Source organism: Lepidochelys olivacea (genome assembly GCF_965140295.1).
Source record: "Lepidochelys olivacea isolate rLepOli2 genome assembly, chromosome: 24".
Classification (NCBI taxonomy): Eukaryota; Metazoa; Chordata; order Testudines; family Cheloniidae; genus Lepidochelys; species Lepidochelys olivacea.
The window spans coordinates 6,759,855-6,770,871 of record NC_140434.1 but is presented as its reverse complement, the minus strand read 5'-3'; the positions used below and the strand labels follow the sequence as shown (position 1 = coordinate 6,770,871).

Below are 11,017 nucleotides of genomic sequence, written 5' to 3'. Positions count from 1 at the left end.
GGCATAGATATTAACAAAATTGACCACGAGCCCCTCCAAACGAACTCGGAGGTGCAACAAGTGGCCCGGCACGGCCTCAGTGACTCCGAGCACCTCGGGCCGCAGGGTGGGGGAGAACAGGGTCGCCACCCCAGCTTGCCAAGCCGTGCAGTGGCTAAAGTATACCCCGTCCCCCCATTCCAGCCGCCACCTATCCTCGGCGGTTGGGTCCGTGTGGGTCTCCTGCAGGAAAACCACAGAGTACCTCCCCTCCCGAAGGTAGGAGAGCACCTGGGACCTGCGGAGAGCCATCCTACAGCCCCTGGTGTTCAGGGTTACAATGATGAGAGGTGTCATGCGGAGGGCTGGGGGGGTGGGGAGTTCTCAGGGGTGGGGGTACTCATGGCCCCCGGCGGGTCGCGTAGCAACCCGTGTCCCATCCCGTGAGTAAATAACTCTTTCCGGAAGCTGCGGGCCCGCTCGTAGGCCGCGGCACCGCCCTTCCCTTGCCCTCTACCCTCCCTCATAAGGGCTCTCGCGGCCCGAAGGAGTCGATCAAAGTCCCCCCATTGCTGGAGAGCCAGCTGTGCCCTATCACGGGCACCACGGCATTGTTTCAAGAACTCCCGTAATGCATGCTGCAGCTCATGGGGGGGTAGGGTTACAACTCCCAGAGCAGTCCCTGGTGGGGCTTTTGATGCAGCTTCATGGTCCGCTAAGGCGGGTAGGCAGGGTGCGGACCGCCGACGGGGTGTCTGACAGGCTGGGGTTATTAACTCCATCTCGTGCCTTGGGGCGGACGGGGATGGCAGGGGGAAAGGTGCAACTCCTGGGGAGTCGCAACTAGAAAACATAAAGACTGCTCCCTGGGGGGAATCTGCAAAAGGCGGAAAAGAAATAACCCCAGGGGCGGCGGTAGCCTTGCAGGAGGAGGGAAACTGAACCGGAATAGGGGTGGGGGCAGGGGCAGAGGTAAGGCCCTGGGCTTCAGGAGGCGCACAGCGAAAAGAAGGTGCCTCCCGAGCAGGGTCGGGGGTGAAGGGGCAAGGGAGGGGGCTCCGAGGAATGCTAGGTACTGGCTCCGGGGTGGTCGTGGCAGCCATGGCCCCAGGCGGTAAACCACTTTCCGTGGGGTGCTCACCCGGAAAGGCAGTCAGGGGGAAAGGGCATGGGGAGAGGGGGCCTGGGGTGAGATTGCCCAAATCGAGGCCGGCCGGCAGTAAATCATCCCCTCCCTGGGTGACCGGGGTCAAATCCAGGGCTTCAATCTCCGCGTACACAGAGGAGAGGCCAACTCCCACCACCCCAGGGGCCTCTCCGCTAGGGCCCGCCTCGGCGGTCACATCGGGGTTCGTTGGGAGTTCAGGTGGTATCTGGTTAGAAGGGGCTTCCCCCGGGGCTTCGGAGGGGAGGGTCCCCCGCGGAGGGGGGATTCCACCCTCCAATGCTGGTCTATCTTCACCTCCCGACACCAGCGAATGGATCTCACTCGTGGCCGAGACGGGAGGCTCAGGGTCGGTACCTCCCTTCCTGGTCTTCCGGGGGGCTTCCGCGTCAGATGAATGCAGCGGAGCTCGAGCCCTCCGCTTGCCTCGCTTCCCCTGGACTACAGTCCAGCCCTCCATGGCGTCGTCCGGGGGTTGAGTAGCAGGGGACGGAGCGGGGCGCGGAGGCAGAGGTTCAGGGGTTTGGGGGGGTAGCGGTAAGGCAGCATTAGGGGCGGGGGGTTCTCCTTGGGGCGAGCCCTCTCCTGCACCCGGTAAAAGCTTTGCCACACCCCCCTCCATAGGCTCTGCCGAGGTGGTTACGGCAAGAGTGGGACTCCCGTGGTCGCCCGGGCATTGTTGGAGGGGTGCCTCTCGGGCCCGGACGGGGGCAGCGGTGGATCGGGTGGGAGGGGGGGTGGTGTCGGGTGCCGGGTGGCCAGGGGTGTCGGCAACAACAGGGCCGATATCCCGCCGGGTCTCGGGGGTCTCAGGTGCCCCTCTCCCCCGGGCCAAAGGGCAGTCCCTGCGGACATGTCCTGCCGAGCGGCAGAGGTAGCACCGGGCCTCTCCGGTGGAATAAAAGACCCTATAGCGGGCTCCCTGGTAGGGAACTAGGAAGGACCCCTCGAGCGCCTCTCCGTCACGCACCCCCGCCGGCAGTAAAATCTGCACTTGCCGGCGGAACGATAGGACGTGACGGAGGGCGGGGTCCTTGCAGCCTAACGGGAGAGGGCTAATAACAGAAACAAGCTTCCCCAGGGCAGAAAGAGCAGGTAACAGGGCAACATTAGGTAAAAAGGGAGGAACGGAGGTGAGGACGAAGCGAACGCCCAGATCTTCTAGCGGTTCTAGGGGGAGAAACACCCCCCCCACCACTAGGCCCTTCTCCACCGCCTCCTGGGCGGCAGTCTCCGAGGCCAGAAAAAGAACGACCTTCCCATACATCTTGGAGGCCGCCACAATGGCCATGGGTCCTACCACTTTCGCCAACGCCTGCACGTATGCCTCCACGTGGGGCGAGGCGGGTACTAGGAGGCAACGGACACCGTGCTTCCTGGTCAGGGCGGGAAGAGGGCCCCGACTACTAGTAATGGCAGCGGAGGCAGCGGGAGGGCGAGATGAGGAGGCGGCAGGTGAGGGGGGGCCTGTCGCCACCCGGGCATACGTCCTGGGGGCCGGGGGAGGGATGGTCGCAGAGCTGGTGGAGGGAACAGCCGGGAGGGGTGCCGCGATCGATGACGAGGCCACTGTGGTGGGGGCGGCCTCTGCCACGGAGGGTCCCGCGGCATTAGCGGGGCCCTTCCCTTTTGGCCCGCTTCGATTTTTCCGTCTAACTGGGGGGGGGTTCCTAGAATCTAGTGGGGCAGGAACCAGAGCAGCAGTAGTAATCGCCCCGGTGCCTCCCACTGCCGATGCCCCAGCGGGGGCGGTGGCAGGGGTTCTAACAATGGAGGCGGTGGGGAAATCTCGAGGGGTGGGCAGGAGGGTAGATGGGGAAGGGGCAACCAATTTCGGTGGAGGGGCCTTGCGTCCCTCCTTCTCTGCCATTGTGAGCAGGGAGAGACAGGGAGACACTAGGAGGGGGGGGGGCAAAAATCGGGGTCCGGTAGTAGGGGTAGGCTATGGGGTAAACAATCCGGGGGGGGGTGGGGGGAGGACAACCCACCACAAGTGTCCAAAGAGTCTCGCTTGGTTGGTTATTATGCCTGGGCCAAAAGGCAAAGTCCAAAGCAAACAGCTGGATCCGAAGGCAGATGGCAGATTGCCAGCAGGGACGAAGCAGCGGGGGCCGTGATAGTTGTAATAGTGGTGGGGGGGGTTGGGGGCACCGATGGATCTGGGGGTAGCTCCCTGCTACACCCCTGTGCCGCCGCAGGCGCAGCTGAAATGCAGTCAACTCCCCCCCCCGAGGGTAGAAGTTCAAAAGAAATCCCTCAGTCTTACGGCCTCTCTCCACGATGATTCATAGCTGCCCGGGAGTTCTCCGGCCTCTGGCGTCTGCTACAGCTGTTGGCTCTGTCCCAAGGCTCTCGGAAAAGGTCCAGGCAAAAAACAAAACAGCTGGGTCTGGGGGGGTCCACTCCCCTCTCCGGACAGCAGGTTGGCAGTCCTCCCCCCCTCCTCCGGGGGTTTCAAGTAAGCAAGGAGCAAAGTCCAAAAGCAGGCATCGGGGGGGGGGGGGGGGTGCTGGCGACCGGCCAGCACACTGACGCAGCTCAAAAAAACGGGAAAAAACGAAACCAAAAGAACAAAGCGTCCGGCCCAAACGCGGGGGGGGGAAACTAAGCAAAAGGAAAAGTGTGAAAAATCCGGGCCGGGGGGCTTTAGGAAAGAAAGGAAAGCAAATAGCTCAGGAGCGAGTGAAGAACGATTCCGGCTCCTTAACAGGGAAGGGTCCAGAACAATCAGGAACTTTCTGGAAACAATTAAGACAGAGGCTGATTAGAACACCTGCAGCCAATCAAGAAGCTGCTAGAATCAATTAAGGCAGGCTAATCAGGGCACCTAGGTTTAAAAAGGAGCTCACTTCAGTTCGTGGTGCGTGTGTGAGGAGCTGGGAGCAAGAGGCACTAGGAGCTGAGAGTGAGAATGTGTACTGTTGGAGGACTGAGGAGTACAAGCATTATCAGAGACCAGGAGGAAGGTCCTATGGTGAGAATAAAGGTGTTAGGAGGAGGCCATGGGGAAGTAGCCCAGGGAGTTGTAGCTGTCACACAGCTGTTCCAGAAGGCACTCTACACAGCTGCATTCCACAGGGCCCTGGGCTGGAACCCAGAGTAGAGGGCGGGCCCAGGTTCCCCCCAAACCTCCCAACTCCTGATCAGACACAGGAGGAGCTGACCTGGACTGTGGATTCATGAAAACGGCCAAACTGAGGGCTGCCGTGAAGCTCCGAGGTGAGCCAATCCGCCAATAAGTGCAAGACCCACCAAGGTAGAAGAGGAACTTTGTCACAATATATAGGTGAGATGATAGAAAATGACATTTCTGAGTTGGAAAGTTATTTTTATAATTAGTAAAAAATAGCACCTTTCATCCCAAAGAATCTAATCATTTCATGCAGATTTGCACACATAGTACTACTGAAATACAGCCTCATCTGGATGGAGGACACAGCATCCAAGCAAGTACTTGTTACAAAAGAGTTAAGGAAAGCAAAACTTTAATCAGACACTGTGGTAAACCCCTATTCTTATGGAAAGTACCACAATTTCCTGCAGTTTGAGGCATACAGGATCTTGGTTTTTAAAGACGCCTCTGGAAAGACCATCAAACTGCATTTCAATGATCTGCCTCACCCTTAGGAAACAATAACACAACAGTTTTGAGAGAAGCAAGCTAACGAGAAGCGGAAGTCTAGTTTCAGAAACAGAGAAAGATAGTTCAGATGGGGGAAATTCTTCAGGCTTCCTTCCTACACACAACATTATACTGTGGTAACTAACAAAGCCCACCTCTTGTCCCCTATTATTATCTAAATCACCAAACAATGTCTTTCCTCAGCTACTTCCTTAGGAATGTTGTAATGTAATCCACTTAGGCTTGATTCATTGTTAATTTAGAATAGTCTCATTTACTCATCCATCCAATCTTCAATTTCCCTTTGAGCTGTAGCTCACGAAAGCTTATGCTCAAATAAATTGGCTAGTCTCTAAGGTGCCACAAGTACTCCTTTCCTTTAAGTTTTGTTTCCCTCTATTAAAGCTGGGATATGACGTTCAGCTTCCTAAAGCAAAGGGTGCTCGACAACATCATCTACACATCCATCTCCTCACATCATCAGCCTAAAATTAAACCTACCACCACTGGCGAATCAAGCACTCACTAATCATGGTTCCTTAGCTGCTCTGCCTACCCCCTTTGTTCTCAAGAACAGTGATTGATTCTTATCTAATGAGCCGAAGGGTCCTCCACATGTCTTTGATGCCCATACCATGGTCTCTCCATTGGAACTTTGTGTAGTAAGAACAATGTGTGGTTGAGTCACATCAGACTTCATATAAAGTTTACATATACTTTAAAAATGGCATTTGGGTCTCATGAACAAAATCTTTGCGGCTTCATCGGGTTGTGCTTTATAATTGAAGCAAGACCGGTCCTGGAGAGGTTCAGAAAACGAAGCCCTGCTCGTTCTTGGCTTCAGAGTAACTTGTAAAACCATAAAATACTAATGGGACATGCTGTAGTAAGAATAGTGGGTGTGACCGTGTTGCCTGGGGCAGCCCTTACTGGAAATGTCAAGGTCAGGGCAGGCTGCAAAATGGAGAGTAGATACTCTCAAGACTGGTGGGTGACATTGAAGTTAAACACCCCAACCAGTCACAAACTGCGCTTCTGATCCCCCACACTGGTTATCAAGCAAAAAAAGAAATCACACAGCCCTCTTTATTGCATTCCAGTTCTCTGGTTCCCAATCAGCACCTAGGTCCTGTAGAGTGAGAAGTTATTTTAAACTCTGATCACATATACAAAATGTTCTTCTGACCCCAAAGGGTCAGCCATGTCATCAGGTCAGTACAGGTTTGGATCTTACCCAAAATACCATGCTGCCAGCCAATCCTTTATTGTCTAAAACTAAAGGTTTATTATAAAGAAAGAACAAGAAGAGAGATGCTAAATGGTAAAACAGTCATATACATACAAAGACTTCAAAGTCCATATATCAGGTTCCTAGCCGTATTGGTGAGTTTGCTGGCTTGAAAGTCCCTCTGGAATACATCCACAGCTTGGATGGATCATTCAGTCCTTTCAGAGCTTCAGTTTGTAGCAAAGTTCCTCCCAGGGTAAGAAGCAGGAATGAAGACAAAATGGTGAAGATGCAGCTGCCTTTTATATTTTTTTGCCTTGCGGCTTGTGCTTCCTTTGTTTCAAACACAAGCTGCCCAGCACATGGCTTGGAAGCTTTTTCTGTCCATAAGCATGCCCATGCATGACTTGCTGAGTCATGAGGTGTACACCTTGCCTTCTCTCAATGTATAGCTGATGGTCCTTAATGGGACATCAAGCAGGCTAGGCAATGCTGATGCCAAACTGTCTGGGGGTGTCACCCAGAAGCATAGCACAAGTTTTGTAATACAGACATACATACATACCTATAACTCACAATACAAAGGTGATACAAACATATAAACAAGATTATCATATTTGGCAAATTATAACAGTTTCACAGATATGCCAGATACGCTGTGTAAGATAACTAATTACAATTTTACAATATCAGTATTCATAATATCCTAAAGTGTTCCCCAGACTCCATACAGTGTCAAAGTGGGCATGAAGCATAAACACACCAGGTAAATTGATAATGATGAATAAAATATTAGAAGGATACAATTTTTAAACATTTTTCCCATGTGTCTCACCCATCTGGATGACCTAGCACTTCTAGCACCTTTTAATTGGAAATCTTAAAGGTCTTTTATTGATATTAAAGATTAAAGCCTCAAAGACCCTGTGAATTGAGGTATTAGGATCTCCATTTCACTGATAGGTAAACTGAGCCAATGAGAGTTGGTGATTTTCCCAAGGTCCTATATTCAGTCAGGGATAAGGTCAGCAACAGGGATAAGGATATAAGCTAAGATTACTGATGCATGTTCTAAGTACTGGACCACTGGCTCACATGAAGATATGCCAGGGATAGAATAATAGAATAATAGAATATCAGGGTTGGAAGGGACCTCAGGAGGTCATCTAGTATCTGGAAGGTGGAGAGTGAAAACATTTTGGTTGGTCCATTTGTGCAAGAGATTCATTTTACCTGCCGGTCTGAGCCATTTTCTCCAGCTTGAACTGTGAAACAACGTTAACAAAGACTGAGTCAAGAAAAAAACAACAAACCTTCAAGAACACTATGATTTTATGGAAAATTACAAATGCAAAGAGTGGACCTGATTTTCAATTACTCTGTTTCTGCACTTGGAGTAGGCATGGTGGGGAGGCAAAAGTGCCCCTGTACTCTGGGGCTGACCAGACAACTGCCAAACCCCTTGTATGAGTTAGAGCAGTCCTGAGGCTGCTCTAACTTATACTTGGTTCCCATGGCCTCCTATGGGTCCTGGGAAGGAGAGAATACCTATAATGCAGTATGCTCTATACACACCCCTTATCTGCTCCCTATAGCAAGGTCCAGGAGCAGTATCAGCGCAGAACCATTACAACAGCTCAACACCAGCCAGGGAAGCCACCGGTGGAGTAGGAATTGCCAGGGGGTGCTGTCTCCACCCATTTCAAGCCAAAGTGATATAAAGAGTCTTGTAGACATTCACTACAGTGATGGGAAGGGTTCTCCCCTCGCTGTAGTTAATCCATCTCCATGAGAGGCGGTAACTAGGTCAACCGAAGAGCTCTTCCCTCTACTTAGCACTGTCCACACCGAGGGTCAGCTCAACTTAACTACATCGCTCAGCGGTGTGTATTTTTCACACCTCTGAGCAACATAGTTGGGTCAACCTAACTTTTTACCGTAGACCTGGCCTTAGTGTAACTTAGCATCAGGCCTAACGAATTTGTCTGACTGGGATGAAAATGGTATAAACTTCATTCTCAGATTGAGTGAATTTTTTGGCTTGCTTCTATTCCTGGAAAAGACTATTTCCCCACCTAGCAGGTGTCTTCTGCTCTAGCTAAATACTGAGACAAAACATGCAACTTCCTCATTATACAATGAAGCCTAGTACAGTCAGTTCCTGACAGAGGGTCTCTTTACTGTTTCTCTCTCTGGCACGTAGCTCAAGAAACACTCACAAAATAAAATCTACAGTGAAAACCATCAATGGAGAAAATCCACGGCAGATTCTGAAAAGGAATTGCAGGGATCAGAGATGGAGAAGACCTAGATCCTTTAGTCTCCTAAAGAAGACTTTTTGCATCTTCTTTCTTGTTTAAAAAGTTTTAAAGTTATGAAAAGAACAACAATTTTAAATGAGAAAGAACAGTTTGGAACTATGATGAGGTAATGCTCACCTGACTCTGAAGTGGGGGGGGGCAAAGTCAAAAGGGAAGAAAGAATATGATAAAAGGGAGAGACGTTTGCCATGCTCTTCCTCTCTTTTCCACCTACATCTACAGATATCACCACCAAGCGACTGAAGCGCTGATCAAACAGGAGAACCTGGCTGAAGGTCCACCAACCAGCCTGTGGTGAGAAGCATATAAGTTTGTAAGGGCACCGAAAGTGTTAAGATCAGCTTAGACTGCATTTTGCTTTTATTTCATTTGACCAAATCTTTTTGCCTATTACTTACAATCATTTAAAATCTATCTTTGTAGTTAATAAATCTGTTTGTTTATTCTACCTGAAGCAGTGCGTTTGGTTTGAAGCGTGTCAGTCTTGCCTTGGGATAACAAAGCCTGGTACATATCAATTTCTTTGTTAAATTGATGAACTCATATAAGCTTGCAGCGTCCAGCGGGCATAACTGGACACTGCAAGATGAAGATTCCTAGGGCTGTGTCTGGGACCGGAGATATTGGTCAGTGTCATTTGGTTACATGAACCAAGGAGCAGCTTACATGCCAGAGGCTGTGCCCAGGAATGGGGGTTCTCACAGCAGAACAGGGTAAGGCTGACTCCCAGAGTCAAGGACTGGAGTGACCTAGCAGATCACCAGTCCGGATAACACCAGGGGAACGTCACACAGCTCTACAGTGGCATAGCTACAGCACTGTGGAGCTGTGCTACTATAGCACCCATAGTTTTAGACAAGCCCTACACAAAGCCAAGAAACTAAACCCAAGGAAACAGAATCATAGAATCATAGAATATCAGGGTTGGAAGGGACCTCAGGAGGTCATCTAGTCCAACCCCCTGCTCAAAGCAGGACCAATCCCCAATTAAATCATCCCAGCCAGGGCTTTGTCAAGCCTGACCTTAAAAAGCGGGTTTGAATTCCAGAAGTCTTTTAAAATGAAACCAGAAGTAACATATTAAATCTGCAGCCACATGCTGTAATTCTCTCAGAGGTCGCAAGCAAAGCAGGGTACTTGAATGGAGGACCTCCAAGGAAAACAAAGGCTGATGGAAGAAGTGGCCCTGCTGACTCAGTAAGTGACACTCTTCCCTGATTCAGACTTGTAAGGAGGCACTGTGCTGCTGGAGGTACTCTCTTTTAGACATGTAAAATTAAGGTCCTGAGCCCCTTGTGGTCCTTAAGGATACCATAGAATTCCTTGCAAAACATGGTGTCTTAACCTTGTTATGCTGGCCTAATTCCAATAAGGAAACATTGAGTTCCGCCTACCTAGATCACCCCTCCCTTTACAGTTCAACTGCATATAGCAGGATCCCATTCTATCTATATCAGATTTTTAAACTGCTATCCATCACTGTACCACCTAAGCATCTTCCACATAAAAATCAACAGCGATAGCAAATTCCCAAGTGGTCTTCCTGGAGTTACTGGCACTTCTCCCTTTACAGGGTCAAAACTCTGGTAGGGGTAGGGGGAGTTTTTTTGCTTCTGATTATTTTATTGATTTACGGTTCAGTGAGTATTCACGTCCTCTCCTTAACAGTAGTTTCATGTTGTGGCAGACTGTTAAACTGCTATCATTCTACACTAATGGCGGATGAAGTTATGCCTGTGTGAACTGTGTCTGAGCTGAAGTTTGTAGAATGCTTTGGGATCCATTTGGATTGTGCAAGGTTCTATGCATATGGTAATTATTAGTTTAAAAGTCTAGCTTTTCTAGCCCCAGCCCTTAACTGATGGCAACAGCAAAAGGAGGAGAAAAACATCACGCAGCACCCTTCTGACATCTCTGACATTGTTTCTTTTTGCATTCCTCATTCTACATCCACACACACACCTAAATTCCCTCTAAGCTGCCTGGCCGTGCAGCTGCCTATTAAGCCCCGTGCAGGGGCTCAGAGCTGTGGCAGGGAGAGATGCCTCTCTCCCAGCATGGACCTGCCATGGCACACATCACCTTCATATTGGTGCACATAACAAAATTAGAGGAAATACTGACACCCGCCCTCTTACTCCACCAGCCTCAATACTCATTTTGTCCTCTCTTATGCACATCTCAGAGCCTTCTTCCCTGCAGCCTCCTATGCATGGAATGACCTCTGCACAGCTGTTTCTCTTATCTCCTTCGCCTTGGTCAGACCACTCCTCACAATTCATTTCCATTTCTCATGAGGGAACAGGAAATGTGAGAAACCAAAAACAAAACCCAGAAGTTGGAACACAGCTCTGGAGACAGGTCCACACCTGACAGACCTCGGCAATCTCATGAACTCATCCACAAACCCCTTGTCCTTTCTCTCTCCTTCCACCCCCTTTTTTGTCTGTTTGTGCCTCTGACTTCTTATGTGGCATAAAATTTATGCTCTTTATGGCAGGGACTGCATTCATACTTGTTTCTCCAGGGTGTGCTTTGTTAGAGAATGAGCAGGCTTACCCAGAGGCGGATGGAGTAGACGGGCTTCTTTATTGTGGTACTTGTTCCCCTCGACCCAATTGTCGAGTAAGCACTGAATTAGTTACAGCACACTCTTTTTATCTAAGTTAATATGTAAATACTACATTTACTACAACACCCCC

At 50.3% G+C, this 11,017-nt stretch overlaps 1 long non-coding RNA gene across 1 annotated transcript; it reads right to left on the bottom strand.

The window, feature by feature from the left end:
- Window positions 1–6,063: 6,063 nt before the first annotated feature.
- On the bottom strand, window positions 6,064–10,957 carry LOC311512458. The gene is made up of 3 exons (XR_014709460.1): window positions 10,875–10,957; window positions 8,433–8,604; window positions 6,064–7,259 (listed from the first exon to the last, which is right to left on the bottom strand). It is a non-coding gene; the product is annotated as an uncharacterized lncRNA (long non-coding RNA).
- Window positions 10,958–11,017: the final 60 nt, after the last annotated feature.